General features: G+C 50.5%; 1 long non-coding RNA gene across 1 annotated transcript in view; it reads left to right on the forward strand.

The window, feature by feature from the left end:
• Positions 1 to 749: 749 nt before the first annotated feature.
• The window catches only part of LOC102007041, a 62967-nt gene continuing 47066 nt past the window's right edge, over positions 750 to 16650 (forward strand). The window contains exon 1 of the long non-coding RNA XR_261328.2: positions 750 to 804. This is a non-coding gene — a long non-coding RNA (uncharacterized LOC102007041). The remainder of the gene's footprint in view (positions 805 to 16650) is intronic.

Genomic DNA, 16650 nt, shown 5'->3' on the forward strand with positions numbered 1-16650 from the left:
GGGGCAGCGGGAGAAATGTATCACAGGGAACTGCAGCACAGGCACATTTAATCTATGCTAATTTAACCCTATTAGGCAGAGCAGAGCAAAGCGGGGGCAGGGAGGGAGAACAACTGGATTAGCAGACCCATTTGCCTTCCTTCTGCCTTAGTACGTGAGCGAGGGCTGGGAAGGGGCAGGGTCCAGGGGAAACGGAGGCCCCTTGCAGCTGTGCTTTGTGAGATCCACACGCGGTGTACAAGGGTTGTGGGCCTGAGGACGGCTTTGACTGACCTGGGAGATGGATGTGCGAATAAATGCGTGCAAGAAAGCATGGAGGAGGGGCTAAAGCAGCGGCATGTCTGAGGGGCTTGGATTTGGAAGAGATTAAAGGAGGTATGGGTTCCTAAACTTGGCTTGTTCATGGGTGAGTAGGAGTTCACCAGGTGGACCAGGCGTGTGGAGGGGAGAACAGATGAACAAAAATCTGGAGAGGTAGACAGTGTAGTTGGAGTCAGACAGAGGGCTGGGCTGAAGAAGGTAGCGGTGGCTGAACCCTTGCAGGGCCCGTCTGCTGCTTCCTGTGGCAGTGGGAGGCGCTCAAGTGTTTCAGGGAGGCGGTGGGGAGAGGCTGGGAAGGGAGGGGTGAAGACACAGGAGGGCGGGCTGACCTCGTGCGGGGGTGGGGGTGGGGGCGGGACAGGAACGGTGGGTTAGGGAGGAGGTTCACGCGGGGCTGCCGGGAGAACTGGCGCTTGCGCTGCAGGTGGCACAAATAAGCCTCTGGCAGAGATGGAGAGAGGAGGTTCAGGCAGAAGCGACCCCGTGAGAAGGGCGGGAGTGGGCTGCCTAGACTTGGGGGGCAGTGTGGGTGGAGCCAGTGGAAGGTGAAGAATCCAGATTATGTGGAGCCTTCCTGCTGGGTACAAATCTGGAACCCACGCGGAAGGTGAAGGGCGTCGCTGGCAGGTTGGCAGTAGGCAGTGACCTTGTCAGAGGGCTCCGCAGAAGATGCGTCCTGGGGCACAGTTGGGGTGGCAGCTGGGGTGTGGGGCAAGCCGTGGAGAGGCCCTCCCAGTGACCAGGCACAGATGCCAGGGGGTTGGGCTGGGGTGGTGCCCTGGAAGGGGATGACGCGGGGGAGAGGAATGAGGATTCTCAAATGGGATGGTGCTTGGTGGGGCCGGGCCGGGTGAGACCGGAGTTTGGTTTGGGTGTGGACAGTGGGAGGGGCCTGGGGGACATGAGGTGCAGAGGTGGGGGTGAGGGGCACAAGGGGGCTGCTGCGACAGAGCAGTAGCTGAACTTGTAATGGCAGCTGGCACCCCTGCGCACCCCAGGCAAGCCCAGGGTCCAGGCACGGAGGTGACCACATCAAGCTACGGTTGCCCAGGAGGCACGAGGCGCCAGGAGCTGGGGGACAGCCTGTGCCCATGATTCCCCACCCACTTGTCACCCCCACCCAGGTGCTTGGAATGGGTTCATCACAATGCCCGTGTGTTCCATTACTCATACTCGTCCTGGTCCATACCTGGCCTTCTTTACCTTCTTCGTTATAACATGATACAAGGGGTTACCGAAATGCATGCTCCCCACCCAGCCTGGGATGTACATCACAAATACAGTGCCCCTTGCTGCGCGCCCCTCCCGAGCCTGCCCTGTCCCCTCACCCCGGGTGACCACTGTACTGGATCCTATGTTGTTTAACCTCCTAGTTTTGGTGTTTGTTTGTTTGCCTTATCCCATGATACATTGCAAAATTTATTCTTTTAGTATTGCCTGTGGTTTTTAGACTTCTAATTAAGATCTTGCTTATGTATAACAAAGGACACGTGTCTCAGCTGCACCCTTGTGCGTTTTTAAATGCAGTTGTGTATGAGGATGGACGTAAGTATCCACGTCTGAGATGAAGATGGGAAGATCTCTGTCCCAGGACACGCCTCATGCTGCCTCCCAGTCTGCAGTGCTTGCAGCTTCTAACCCAGCCCGCTCTCTAGACTCTGTTTTGTGCCATTTCTAACGGAGTCAGGCAGCATACTGTCCCTGTGTCTGGCTTCTTCCCTCAGCCCTGTCTCAGGTGTGCTTGTCTGTGTGCAGTTGCAGCTAAGAAACTTCACTCGTGTTTAGCATTCTGCATCTTCTGAGGGGCTCATGCATGCCTGCTGTGTCAGCTTTGCTCTGTAGGAATAGGAACTTGAGATAATAGGCATCTAAAGTGCAAAGGGTTATTTTGGCCCATGGTTTTAGAGGGTTCAGTCCATGGTTGGTTGTTCCTGTTGCTTTGGGGCTAGGGTACTAGAACAAAGCCATGCAGCTCATGGTGAGCCAGGCAGTGAAGAGGAGGGAGGAAGGGACTGGATCCTCCTGTCCCTTTCAAAGGAATTGTCCCCATACCACCACCACCACCACCACCACAACCAGCCCCTGCCACTGTCTATATCTCTTAAAGGTTCCATTGCCTCCCTAGCACCAAGCTAGGGGCCAAGCCTTTTTTTTTTTTTTTGTCTTTAAGGTACTGGAGAATGAGCTCAGGGCCTTTGCACTAAGCTACATCCCAGTCTTTAAAATTGTTTTATTTTGAGATAGTTTCTTATTGAATTGCACCAAGTGGGCCTGAACTTTAGCTCCTCCTGCCTCAGCCTCCCAGAGTACTGGGATTGCCAGCGTGTACCGCCAGGCCTGGGCAGGGACCAAGCCTTTAACGTATGAGCCCGGGGGACCATTCTAGCTCCAAATAGTAGCATATGGGTCTGTTCCTAGATGCGGAACAGCCAAGCGGGTACACATGTTCAGCTTTCCTGGGAACTGTTTTCCATGTAGCGTTTTGTATTTCCACAAGAGTGAAAACTTCTAGTTACTTCCTTGAAAAATCAGTCTCAGCAACATGGTGTGTCCTTAATTAATTTCAGTCTCTGATGGAGCTGTCATGATAGCTCGTGTGATTTTTATTTGCATTTTCCTAATGCCTGAGGTGTGAATCGCCTTATGCCAGCCCCTCCAGCCTTGAGACGCTGTTTCTTTTGTGAAACAGCTACGTACATTTTTAGTTATTTTTTTAATTGGACGATCTTTTTTATTTTTGATCTGTACAGGGTTTTTAAAAATAAGTATTACAGATGTGAGTCTTTTGTGAGATTTGTGTGCTGTGAATATCTTCTCTCACACTGTAGTTTGTGTTTTCACACTGTTGGTAGCGTTTGGGGGAACAGAAGTCTCGATTCCCCTGTAATCTGGTGTGTGTTGTTATACAGTGTTTGTCAACACACCTTCTTTATTGACAACACATTGCAAGTGTGTGGTGGACTGACAGCTGGTGGTCACCTTATAACCCCCAGCTGAACTGAGGAAGCGTGGTGCTGGGTGTGGGAGGCCCCCCTGAGGACTGTTGCCAGCAGCATAAGAGGCAGAACTGGAGAAGAAGAGAGAAGGCTGTTGGGAGCTGGTAGAAGCCGTTGGAAGCCTGTTGAGAGCTGGTAGGAGCTGTTGGTTCTTTTGGAGGAGCTCATCATGCTGGCTTTCCTGATGAACTTGGCTGTTCCATCATCCCAGAAGCTTGGGACTTTGTTGTCGCTGAGAATGGCTTTGGTTCACTTTGGGGGAGCTCTGGTCCTCCTTCTGAGCATCACTTCCTGGCTCCGGCAGGGAAGATGGTGCACTGCTCATTTTCCTGGACAAGTTTGTCACGTTGGCTTTCCTGATGGGAACTTAGCTGTCCTGATCATCAGAGGAGCTGGGGACCTCACTGTTCCTGAGGATGGCTGTGGTACCTTTCGGGGGAGCTCTGGTTCTTACTTTGCACATCGCTTCCTGGCTCCAGTGCAGACCCCTCAGCCTGCTAGCACAGAGCCTTCATCCCACTGGCGCAGACTTACTAGCTGCCACCGCTGACCTTTGGGCCTTCCCAGCGCAAATCCATGAAACAGGCCTGCATGAGATATTGTTATGGGCTCTAGGCCTCCAGTTGGACTCATAGGAGGCATTGTTATAGGCTCTAGGTCTTCAGCTGGACTCATGCAGGACATTATCGTGGGATCCAGGCTCTCAGCTGTATTCTTTGGTCTCTAGTGTGTGGACAGATTTCCTGCACTCTTATATATGATTCTTTGGGTAACTATTATAGATAATCTTATAAAATATGTGTCCTTGTATTATATTGTTCCCCCTGCAATAAGCCCCAAACCACGACAGGGTGTCTTCTCCCAGTGGGCCATTTGCCTTTTCCCTGTCTTGAAGGTTTCTGATGAAACCACTGATAGACAGATATTGAGTCATGTGCCAGGCACTGTGCGAGACATGGGAGGTGTGTGGCCCTGAGACCTCGTCCTGCTATGAAGACAGGGCAGCCTAGTAGAAAGCAGGGGCAATACAAGAGACATCTCCAGTGACAAGGGCCTGAATGGGGGAACCCTCAGGACTGTGGCACATAGAAGAGGACCCCTGGACCCCAGAGCCAGTTTGTGGGGAATATAGATAGAGTCTCACTCAACTGAACCTGAGAGAAGGAGGTCAGGCAAGTGAAGAGGGGAGTGAGAGAAGAGAGAGCCCAGGTCCACGCCTGCCGCATCAGAGGAATGGGTCCTCCCGCTCCAGCCCGTGGGAGGTGGATGTCTGCGACACAGAAGGGGAGAGAGACAGAGGAAGAAGGTGGAAACAGAGAACCCAACACAGAATCTTGTATGTGGGACAGTGTTCTTGTTAGAAGATGCATATGCACTCTTTGGGGGTAAAACAGCCTGATTCTGGCAAATTTTATTTTAGCAAAAAAAAAAAAAAAAAAAAAAAAAAAAAAAAAAAAAAAGGTACATAAATATTTAACTGAGTATTCTTAGAGTAAAACACAAAATTATCAGGGCGCTGTGTGTTCTTTTGTTCTGTTGTTTGTTTTGAGACAGGGTCTCACTATGCAATCCAGCCTGGCCTTGAACTCAGTATGTAGCTTAGGCTGACCTCCTCCAACTCTGGGGATCTTCCTGCCTCAGCCTCCCAAGTGCTGGAATCACAACTGTGTGCCATGACACTCAGTTTGAAACTGCTGTATTTATAAGCCAAAAATTGTTGTCTGTTGGTGATATATAGCTCAACTTAATCACTTAACAATTTACCCGAGTGTTACTCAGACCGTGATTTGTTTATGTACTGACTATCCTAAGCATTGCTTAGGCAGGTGTCATGTCAACCAGTTGATTCTGGTTTGCATGAGATACACTTATACTTGTCATTTTTATACTTCCTGTTATATGATCTTAAAAAATTAATGAAAAATATGCAATTTTTTGTCATCCTGCATTCAAAGAATTGGGCTGGTAAGTGGTTAAAGCTATTTTTCAAGGTCTCTCTTTGAAAATTTTTATAATACAATTAAAAAAAATCCCACCTTGGAAGAAAGCCTCTCAGAACATAAGAGTGTCCCCTCAAAGCTGCTACACGCTCTAAGGCAACTTAATAAAAACTCCAACTACAGAGCTCAGAAATTAGAAGATTTTTAAAATATCAGGATGAGATGAAAAGGAAGGTTGAAGACTGAAAGAAAAAATTGAAGATCAAAGCAGTATTATTAAAGAACAAATAAATAAATTAGTAAGAGAGAGGAATCATATATATATATATATATACATATACATATATATATATACATATATATATATATTCTTAAAAGCAGAAAAAGAGGCCAAAAAAAAAAAGACAAGTTTGAAAAGGGGCTGAGTGGGGAAAGTAATTAGAAGGAGACCCGCTGCTCTAGAAGAAAGCACAGCTGACCCTCTACGAGTGACTGGTGTCCCCAGAGAAGAGGGCTGACGAGGGGAGAGGAAGTGGAAGTGGGTCTGCTTTGGAGAAGCCACAGAACCAAATCAGCAGATCAGACAAGCTCCCTGCGTTCTGGATGAGTCCGATCAAAACCCTCAATGACAAGACACGCTTAACCTGACACAGAAGCTAGAACTCTCTGGGCTTCTCACCAACCTCAAGGGCAGGCAGGCAGCCAGACTATCCTTGCTTCTCCGAGTCACTGTGGGGAGTAAGGGAGATGCAGCCCCAGGCTCTGGGCAGTGGGATAGCCCCAAGAGTGACGTCACACCCTGAATACGGTTTGTGCATAAAGGCAGCAGGCACAGAGGCGGGGGGGACTCAAGAACTCGGGGTCCTCCACTTGCCCTTCTCGAAAAGTCTGCTTGAAAGCGGAACACACTGAGTTTGCCAATGTCTCCAAATGGAGAATCCAGCAGGGGAAGAGCTGCGATCAAGGATGGAAGCTGAACGTTTACCCAGTTTAAACTCAAAATGAATGGGATGTGTAGGTAAGGACAGTATTTGAGTTTTTAAGTCTGGATATTGTAGAAATAATAACGTAACTAAAAAATTAGGAGATGGGAGGAGACTAGAGTGGAAATGTGCCGGTGTCCTCATCTTCTGAGGCATGCAGAGTAGATGATAGAGGAATGGAGAGATGTGTATTTGTCTGTTTGTGTTGCTATGATGAAATACCTGGGGCAGGCTCTCAGATAGAAAAGGCACTGCTTTGAATCACAATTTCGGATGTTGAAAGTATGCTGCTGGCTTTGGCAAAGGCCCCACAACAACTAGCTTCATAATAGCAGGAGCACATATGGGACCAAGAGGTCACACCAGACAGGAAGTCAGAGAGCAAGTCAGGGTCAGGGTTGCTCTTGTTCACTCGCACGAGAACTGACTCAGGGTCCCACAAGGACAATCTTAAGTCCTCCCAAGGGCGCTGTCTCCAGGGACCTAAGGAGCTTTCACTAGACTCCATCTCTTGAAGGTTCCACTTCCTCCCAGTATTGCCACACTAGGGGTCCAGCTTCCGACACCTAAACCGTTGGGGATAACTATCCTCAAACCATATCCAAATCATAGGAGTTGGAGAGAAGGAGGGAGAATGAGTTAGAAGGATGGATGGATGGATGGATGGATGGATGGATGAAGGGATGGATGAAGGGATGAAGGGATGGATGAAGGGATGGATGGATGGATGAAGGGATGGGTGGAGGGATGGATAAAGGGATGGGTGGATGGATGGATGGATGGGTGGGTGAGTGATTGGAAGAATGGATATGTGGATAGATGGATGGATGAATAGGTGGATAGAGAAGTGATGGAAGATGGATCTGTGAATGAGTGGTTAGAAGGATGTGTGGGTGGATAGATGGATAAGTGAATGGAGGAATGGATGGGTAGAGGAGGGATGGATGGATGAGTGGATGGAGGGATGCTGGGTGGATGGAGGATTCATGGGTGGGTGAGTAGATGGGGAGGTGAATGGGTGGATAGAGAGACAGAGGGATGAGGTACCCAGGAAGCATCTCATATACTAATAACAAGCATGCCATTTCATAGTACTGACATGTGACTCAGGCGAGCGTGTACAGTACAGCCTTATCCTGTGATGGGCTGAGTGACTGAACTAGTCTACTGTATCCCAGTTCCGCAGGGGGACCTATTTCTGAGATAAATGATGTGTTGGCTTACTGCTTTGTCCCTACTGCTCAGGACAGAGTGGGGATACATGCTGGACTGGTCCCCAAGAGATTTCACAGCCCAGAAGAACAGGAAAAGGACAAGGAGCTGGCCCTGTGAAGTTCCTATGAGTCCCCAGTACAGTGGGAAGGGGATTTTACACCCAGGTCCTGTTCAAGCCACTCAAAGCTTTGGAAAGCTGTGTCACCCCCCACCGTAGAGATGAGGGAACTGAGACCCAGCCACCTCTCTCTCATTGTGAGCAGTCTGGGTGACTGCCCTGGCCCTGGCCCCCATCTGTGCGTTGATGTGAACAGTGCCAGCCTTATGGGGCCGTGGAAAGCAGGCCGAGATGCACCTACCATGGTGAGAGGGCAGACTCTGGTGTGCCATGGCTGCCACTACGACTCAATTCCTCCCTCTGGATCTTTCTGCACCTCGAGTCCAATGGAGCTGGTGGGCACGGCTGCTCATTTCCATCCCGACTGCTTTGTGACTTGCGCTCTGCTGCACCCCCATAGTGGCCCTCCTGCCCGCACTGCTCACTGGGGTCTTTCTTTGGGACCATCACACACGCGACAGGTGATGGGGGGTGCCAGAGGTGACACCACACCCTGTGGCTCTATGAGAGCTTCTTAAGACCGTGCAGTAGGTGTGAGATCAAGGAGGGAAGGAGGAAAGCATCGCTCATGCTCGGCTTTGGGGCTGTGTGACTGTCAGCGTTCACTTGATCCTCTGTCTATTTGTTAATCTGCCCGTGTGGACCTTGAATATCCCCCTGAGGGCTTGAAGGTTGGTCGCCAGGCTGTGGCACTGTTCAGAGGTGGTGGGACCTTTGGGAGATGGCCTAGAAGAAGGAAGTGAGGTCATTGGGTGGTGACCTTGAGAAGGTTATTGAGACCTCTCCTGGCTTCCCAGCTGCAGGAAGCGAGCGCTTGCTCAGCCACGTGTCCCCACCACAATTCGCTACCACACCCCAGGCCCCAAAGCAAGGGGGCCAGTAGACCATGGGCTGAGACCTGCAGAATTATAAGCAGAAAGAACCATTTTCTCTTTTTAAGTGGATTATCTCAGGCACTTTGTATCTGAAACACAAAGCTGACTCACCCAGAATCCTTTGCAATTCATTTAGCATTTGCTAGCAAGTAAGTTCCCTAATTTGATTTGAAATCTGCCAACTTGCATCTTAGTGCATCAGACTAATTTGCGTAGTAAGGGCTTTTCTAGTGCCGCTACCCAGGTGAGGCTGTTGGTTCTCGGGACAGCTATTCCTCCAGTCACCTGCATGTCCCCTGTGTCCCAGGCACCCAGCAGACATCCGTCCCACTGCAGTCCTAGAACAGGGACATGGCCAGGAGGGGATCAGGGGTTCCTGGAGTCCAGAGGCACCCACTGCCTAGAATTTGTACACACGGGCATAGAAACAGGATACAGGGTCCAAGGGAAACTGAGGCACACTCAAAGGGCAGTTTAACAGAGAGATAGCGGGAGGTGAAGGGAAGCAGCAAGGGCTGATGTAGCATTCAGGGACTGGCACAGTGGGGACCTGTGTGTGCCTGTGTGTGACGTTAAAGTTAGGCCACGTGTGTATGTTAAAGGAACGCCATCAGCACCCCAGCTCCAAGAGAGACGACCAGCAAGGCTGTGTGTACAACCAGGGAGCACGGCTCCTGCCCTGCTGCAGTCGTGAGCCCCCAGGCTCCGCTCTCTGTCCCTCCTGCCTCCTGCCCGGGCCTCCCAGGGCTGAAAGTGATCATCCAAGGGGGTGCAGGGGTCCTGGATGGTGTGCTCTGTCAAAGTCTGACCCCTAGGATACAGCCAGGCAGGAAAAGCCTCTGGAAACCAGAGAGAGTGAGAGTATGTAATGTATAGGGAATTATGGGGACTAAGCGAGATGCTGCATATGACGTAACTAGAGCAATCCCTGTTGCACTGAACACTCTCACCAGTGCTTGTCACGATGATTCTGTGACTCTCTTCTTGCCCCTCATGATAGGTACGCAGCACTGCTTTGCTCTTATTGTGTTAGAATACACACACCATGAAATCGACCGTCCCCATCATTTCTAAGTTCAGTGGTATTAGGTACCCTCCTCTAGAAAGTTGGGCACCCAACTTTGGGTGGGCACCCTTCGCATTGCTGGGCACCCTTCTCTAGAAAGTTTCCATCTTCCCAAACTGAAACTCCGTCCCCATGAAACACTTAATGAAGATCCTTCTGTCTCTGAATTTAGGGGCTCTAGGACCTTCGTTTAAGTGCAGTCATATGGGATTTGTCCTTTGGGGACTGGCTTATTGCATAAGATCCTCAAGGATCATGCATGTGTCAGAAATTTGAAGGTTCAACAATATTCTAATACTACATTTGGTTTCTTCCGTCTGTTGGTGAGCTCTAGAGGTGTCTGTATATTTTGGCTGTTGTGAATGATGCTGTTATGAACCTGACTGTGAATCTACCTTGGACACCCTGATTTCAGTTCTCTTGAGTATATACTCACAAATACAATTGCTGGATCATGTGGTAATTCTCTGTTTAATGTTTTCAGGAACCACCATACTGTTTCTATAGCAGCTATAAATACATATATTATATATATTATATATTTATTTATAATTATATATGTATATATTTATACATGTATATTTGGGTTTTTGAGACAGGGTCTCACTATGTAGTTTAGGGTGGTCTTTAACTCACTGTGTAGTCCAAGCTGGCCTTGAACTCACAACAATCCTCCTGCCTCAGCCTCCTGAGTGCTGGGATTGTAGGTGAACACCACCACAGCCAGCAATGTACCATATTTTCATTCCCACCAACAGTGTGGTTTCTCTACATGCTTGCCAACACTTGTTATTGTCTGTTTTTTTCAGATAGTAGCCATCCTAATTAGTAGAAGTTCCAGCACAAACTTTTGCACATAGTAAGAATGGATGTATGGATTAATGGTTGGTTGGATGGATGGATGGATGGATGGATGGATGGATGGATGGAAATATACCCGTTCATCAAAGCAAGACTCCTCTTTGCAACAACTCCAGTTTATTAGACTATGGACTGGAAAATAATTGAGTATTTCTCGTAAGGTATTCTGTAATTTCCCCAATTCTTTCCCCATTTATGCTAACTGGCAGGATTGTGATGTAACAGAGCTACTAAAAATCCACAGTGTTTATGACTAGAAATGTAGTCTTGGCAACACAGACAGTTGGTGCATAGTCTGAGTTGATGCTTGTGCTTTACCATGGTTTCTAGAATACACCCTGCCTTATGAGTCCTGGAAATGGAAATGCTGTGCCTCTGTGTACAAAGCTTTGATCTTAAACCCTCAACAGCCATCTAGGGTGCAGGGTACTGTGGCTGCTAAATCAGCCCTCCCCAGAATCTCCTCTGCTAGACTCCTGCCTGGCTTTGGGATGACAGGAGGATGACCCACAGGAGCTCGAGGCAGTAGTGGGCAAAGTGGGAGGTTCAAAGCCCCCAAGGTGTTTGAGTTTCTATCACCTCCCTTTCTAGCCATGTGGCCTCGGGCAAGCTGGTCTCAAGTTCTTTGAGGATCAGCCACTTCCCTCTGCTGAAAACAGAAGTGGTAGCACTCTCTTCACAGACCTTTGTGCACACTGCCGTAACTCACAGGTGGTCCCCAAAGGTGAACTGCATGTGGCTTCTTGTTACTGAAACGATGCAATGAGGCAGGACTCAGGAAACTAGGAATGGGGTCTCCACTCCATTTCCTTGTCTCTTTTTTCCTTTTCTCTTCCTGGCACCTGTCACAGCTCTCTGCATTGAACTCAGCTGTCTTACATCTGTGATCTCATGTCATCATTCGGAGAAATCATTTTTGTAAACTTAGAAATGAGGACACAGAAGCACAGAGAAGTTTAGTGATCTGCCCAGTACCACACAGCAAGACGGTCACCCTTAAGAGCTGATGGAGCCGTAAAAAAGGTACAGAAAGGGTTCTTGTTGAGCTGGCTTCGCAAGCTGGGCAACTCACACAGACCGCTCTCCTTGCTGTGCCGTCTCCCCCACTGCATCCGCCAGTTCTGGAGAGAGGACTTGAGCAGCGGAGCTTAGCAGCTGTCCCTCCCTCAGGGGCTGCACATACTTGGGGTTTGGTCCTTTGCCTTTAGTCTGCTATCACAGCATCCCCATCTGGAAGAGGTCTCGTCCTTGAATTTTGACACAAGTCCCTTTTTAGAGTCGCTGTCATTGGTTACAAATGGAACGCGTGGTTGTGATTTCAGATTTCAAAAGGGTACAAAAGCAGAAGAAGGAAATAAATCTCGCAGCACCTTGTGAAGTGGACGCAGATGATGTGGATGCTTTAGAGAGTTTCCGTCCAGCCGTTTCTGGATGCAGAGTTCTTGTCACCGTGGAAGCAACCTGTTAACCTGCTCCTGTGTGATAAGGAGTGCGTGTGCATGTGTGTGCACTGTGAACATGGCATGTACGTGGTGTATGCCTTCTTGCGTATGTGGGGTGTGGGGTGTATACACTTATGTGTTGTGTGGGTGTATGTGAATATCACGTGTGTGTGGCGTGCATGCCGTGTGTATATGGGTTCATTGTGTGATATGTAGTATGTGCATATGTGAGGGGGGTGTGAGTGTTTGTGTGGTGTGTGGTGTGTGCTTCCAACAAATCCTGCAGGGGTTGTTTTCCTTTTATGTATTTACTTTTTTACTGTTTTATAGTCATTTATTTGGTACCTACCATATGTTGTGCATAATTCTGTGTGTACTACCTTTGTTTTTCAGGCATCAAATTTTTGTCCTTATTTATCTATCATTAGCGCACACTTGCAGTGCACAATGTTTGCATTCTTCGTGTGGAGTCGATCCATGTACCTAGCACATCTTCATTCATCCGTTTCCCTCCCCTCCTTTCTCCATCCCTCCATTTCTCGATCCTTTTCCATTTGAGAAAGATCTGTCTCCCTACGTCCTACTCTAACTTTTGTTTTGCTCTTTATTTATGTTTTGAATTTCTCATATAAAGGAAACCACACGTTCTTTATGCTTGTGCATTGAATTTATTTCACTTAAAATTATGGGCCCAGAGTATATCCTACAAATACTCAAGTCTTTCTTTAAGGCAGAGTAGTACTCCACTGTGTGTAAATACCACATTTTCTTTGTCCATTTATCTGTCAGTGGACATGTAGGCCACTTCTAAGATTTAGCTCTTAGGAGCTGTGTTGCTACAAACACGGGTGTGCATGGATCACTGTAATAGGATGTTTTTAGCTTGCGGGAGGACACCTAGCAGAGAGGTAGCTGGGTCAGATTTCTTTAGTGGTTGTGCTGGTCCACACTCCCACCAACCGTATAGAAGGGTTTCTTTGCGGCCTTGCCAGCACTTGTTATTATGTGATGTCTTGATGATGGCCGTTGTTTCTGGGGTAAGATGGAATCTCAGTGTTGTTTTAATTTGCATTTTTCTAGTGGCCAGTGATGTTGAGCATTTTTTCAGTATTTATTGGCACCTGTTCTTTTGAGAAGTGTCTGTTCATTTCATTTGTCCATTTTTTGACTGTGTCTTTCATTTGGGATGGATCTAATTTTTATGAGACCTTTGTATATTTTAGAGATTAGTCTTGAGGTTGCTTTTACTCTCATGCCCATTACTAACAGGGATGGGGTCTTCTGAGGGCTTTGACCTTGACAAGAAAGGATGCCCTGTGTGACCTTGGCCAGCCGGGTGGCCCAGCCACACAGGTGGCAGACAGCTGAGGCACATAGCTTGGGCTGGGGTGTCGTTCTGGGGGAACAGACTGGACTCCCGATATCCCTGCAGGCAAGGAAGCCTCATGACCTCTGAGCAGGTGGTATGGGGCCACCCAGAATCCAGGGCCGGGCAAGGAAGCTGGAGGGGACAGAGGACCAGAAACAGCAGAGAGCAGGTGGCATGTGACAGGCAGGGGGCGTAGGTGAGCTGGACTCCATGGGCTGTTGAGTTAGTGATGTCCCCCAGTGGGGCTGGCTCTGGGAGGGGCTGTCCCTCTGTAGAAAGGAGTACGAGTAGCCACTCAGGGGTCTCACGTGAGGAAGTAGGGTGCGTGGTTCATGCCTTGGGATGGAGGTTGGCGCCTGTTAGTCTCTGAGTCATGAAAGCCAGTGCCTGTGTCTCAGCCCTCATGGCCACCTGACCTCCAAGGAGCACCAGATCATGTTTCTTCTCCCGCAGCAGGGTTCAGGTGAGGACTCCTCCAGGAAGGCTTTCCTGTTGCCCCTCCACCTCCCCCTCGGCTGGGCCAGGCACCCCCTCCCAGGACCTCAAGCAAACTCACACCAGGCTGCTCTCCTGCTGATCACTGTCCTATTTATTTGTTTTTTTGTTTGGAGACAGGGTCTCGCTATGTAGCCCAGGCTGGCCTTGAACTCATGGTGATTGTCCTGCCTCAGCCTCATGAGTGCTGAGATTACAGGTGTGCACCACCATGCCCAGCTTTACTGTGAGTTTTTGTCAGTTGCCCACCCGATTTCTGTCCCCAGTGCCACAGCAACCTCTATGCTTGCCTCTTGTATGCAGTGCATTAGGAGCAGATGTACTGTATCATGCTCAGGTGTTATTATGCAGAGAGAAAACATTACGGAGGGTACAAGATGACCTAGCAGCGTCCCCAGGGCACAGCTGTGACCGCATTGGTAGGTTCCCTGCTTATCCAGTCTTTTCCCACCATGCTTCCCTTTCCCCATTTTGGGGCACTGCTTTTTGTCCGGCAGAACAACCTCAACTCCCAAAGGGCGCCCACTCAGGCAGGTGCTGGGCTTAAGGGTCACTTCCCTATGTGTGACAGAATATACTGGGGCAGAATTGAACCCTTCTGGGTGTAGGATCGTAGGCTTGGACAGTAGATATGTTGGGCCCAAGCCACTCAATAAATAAGTGGACACAGCCAGCTGCCTTGGAGCTGGAACTCAAAGCCTGGGGCCTGTGTCAAGATCCTAGCTTTAAGTCACCATCACAAAACCATAATCCCAGCACTCGGGAGACTGAGGCAGGAGAGTTGCCACAAGTTTAAGGCTGACCTGGGCTACATAGTGAGTTCAAAACAAGTCTGAAGGACATAGCAAGATCCTGTGTCAAAAAAAAGAAAGAGAAAGAAAACCATGAACCATTCCCTGTGGAGCCTAGGAGGTCACACCCAGGACTCCCAGAATATCGCGGGCACAGTGGTGCTGTAGATCCACACCATCTGGCGGCTGAGGCTCTTGGAATCCGCTTCTCCCTCTGGATTGAGCCCCTCCTTGCCCCGCGGCCGGCCAGGCACTGGAGTTCTCTGGCTGGGTCTCCCTGGGTGCAGTGCCCCACTGACGCCGGTGTGGAAGGTGCCCACTTCCGGTCTCGTGCGCAGTCCAGGAGATGTGCGGCGCTTTATTACAAAACAGGCTTTGTGTCGGGGGACTCAGTCCCAACCAGGCAAGGTCAGGTCTGTGCACAGTCAGCGGGGCCCGGACTGAGCTGAGATGTTCGGGGGGTCAGTTGTATGGAGTGCACTCTCGACCCGGCAGGATTTTCCGTTTGCGATGGGTTTACCAGACGTGACCCCGTCGCAAATCAGGAGGCCCTGTAATTACTCTTCATTCCGTCTCTTCGCGCTGGGCTGCGGATGGAGCCTCCCGGGGGGGCGCCGCGCAGAGCCGGCTCCTCAAGCCCTAGCCTGGCTGTTTTAATGTTTTATGTTTACAAGGATGCAGGGCTTGTGTTTAAGGGGGCAAAGGGCCCGCAGATGGGCCATAACAAGCAGCAGAAGCAGAGTGCAAATGAACTTTTAATGTCCGGATGAGCTTGCTGACCACGGGACTGAACTGCAGCAGTCCTCTGCCGGGGTAGGGGTGGAGCAGAAGTGGCCAGAGGTGGAGCCTGCGGAGTTGTGTGGGCCTCGGATGTTCCGGCCTGAGCTCAGCATGGAGCACAGTTCCCTGGACACTTGGTCCCTGCAGACCATGTGCTCATAGAGGTGAAGCCGCCCCCGGGGCACAGGATAGGGCACTCTCAGCAGCGGCCTGGGGAGGCCAGGTACAGGCGGCACCCACAAGCCTGGGCTCAGGACCTGCTCTGCGCATTGCGCAGGCCACTCGGATCGTCCCAGACCCACATGCCCCTCCGAGTACCCCGGGGACTTGTTCCTCTGGTCTCAGCTCCAGGTTTGTGCTCAAGCGTAGTGAGACTCTGAGGGGTCAGTGCGGGGAGAGTCCTGTAGCGGGTGGGCAGGGGAGCCCCTGAATTCCAGTGGCCCTGATGGACCCTGAACTGGGTGGGAGAAGGGTCCTGGGCAGGAGTAGGGTTTTCCTGTACTAGAGATAGAGTGGCAGCCCCGGGAGCCTGCTCAGCACAGATGCCCGATGTTCATGGCCTTGAGGTGACCCCGTAACTGACCAGTCAGCTTCTCAGAGCACCGGGTCTGTGTTGCCACACCGGCTGTGCAACCTTGTCAGGGCAGCGCCTGTGCCTGTAACTTCCCATCCCCGCTGCAGGACCAGCCCTGCATGAAGACGCCTCCTTCTTGAGGCTGTGAGTGCTTACAGGGTAGAGAAGCTGAGTTTTCAAAAATCCCATTTATGTGCCGGGAGCAGGCATTTCCCATACTAACGAAGACCGGGGCTCATTGGCAGCCCTGCATCTTCCTGGAGAAAACCCGTGTAGATCCCTGGGGTCTCTCGAAAGCTGTCTCTAGGCCTCCAGGAAGAGATGGCCTTTGATGTGCTGTCACCACAGCTGTGATCTGGCATGTCCCAGGGCACCTAGGCCCCCCATGGAGGCGCACCTGGGGATAGAGGTCCGGCCTGCAGCCTTCCTCCATTCTCCCACGCATCTGTCCCCGAGATGATGCACTTCTCCGTTGGTTCTGAGTCAGGTCTGCTGGCCTCTGATGCCTCTACCCTGCTGTGCTGGGGAGACAGCAAAAGGGCCTCTGCAGCTGCTTCCGTCCAGCCCTCTCCCCACCCCACCCGGTTTCCTCTCTCCAAGAGTCTGGCCCGGACCTGGCCCCAGCACTGCTGATGCCCAGGTGTGGAACAGGGATGGGCTTGGGCCTGGGAGGAAGCGGGGAGAGCTTGGTGAGTTGCGTATAAGTCCCCTGCACCCTGCTCACCGGAGATGAGGGAGTGACAGCCACACGCAGGGTGACCAGAGTGAACGCTCAGTGAAGTAGGGCTGAGCACGGCTCAGAGACACGCAGGGAGGTGCGCAGG

The sequence above is a fragment of the Chinchilla lanigera genome, unplaced genomic scaffold, assembly GCF_000276665.1.
Source record: "Chinchilla lanigera isolate Chin_1 unplaced genomic scaffold, ChiLan1.0 scaffold00028, whole genome shotgun sequence".
Taxonomy (NCBI): Eukaryota; Metazoa; Chordata; class Mammalia; order Rodentia; family Chinchillidae; genus Chinchilla; species Chinchilla lanigera.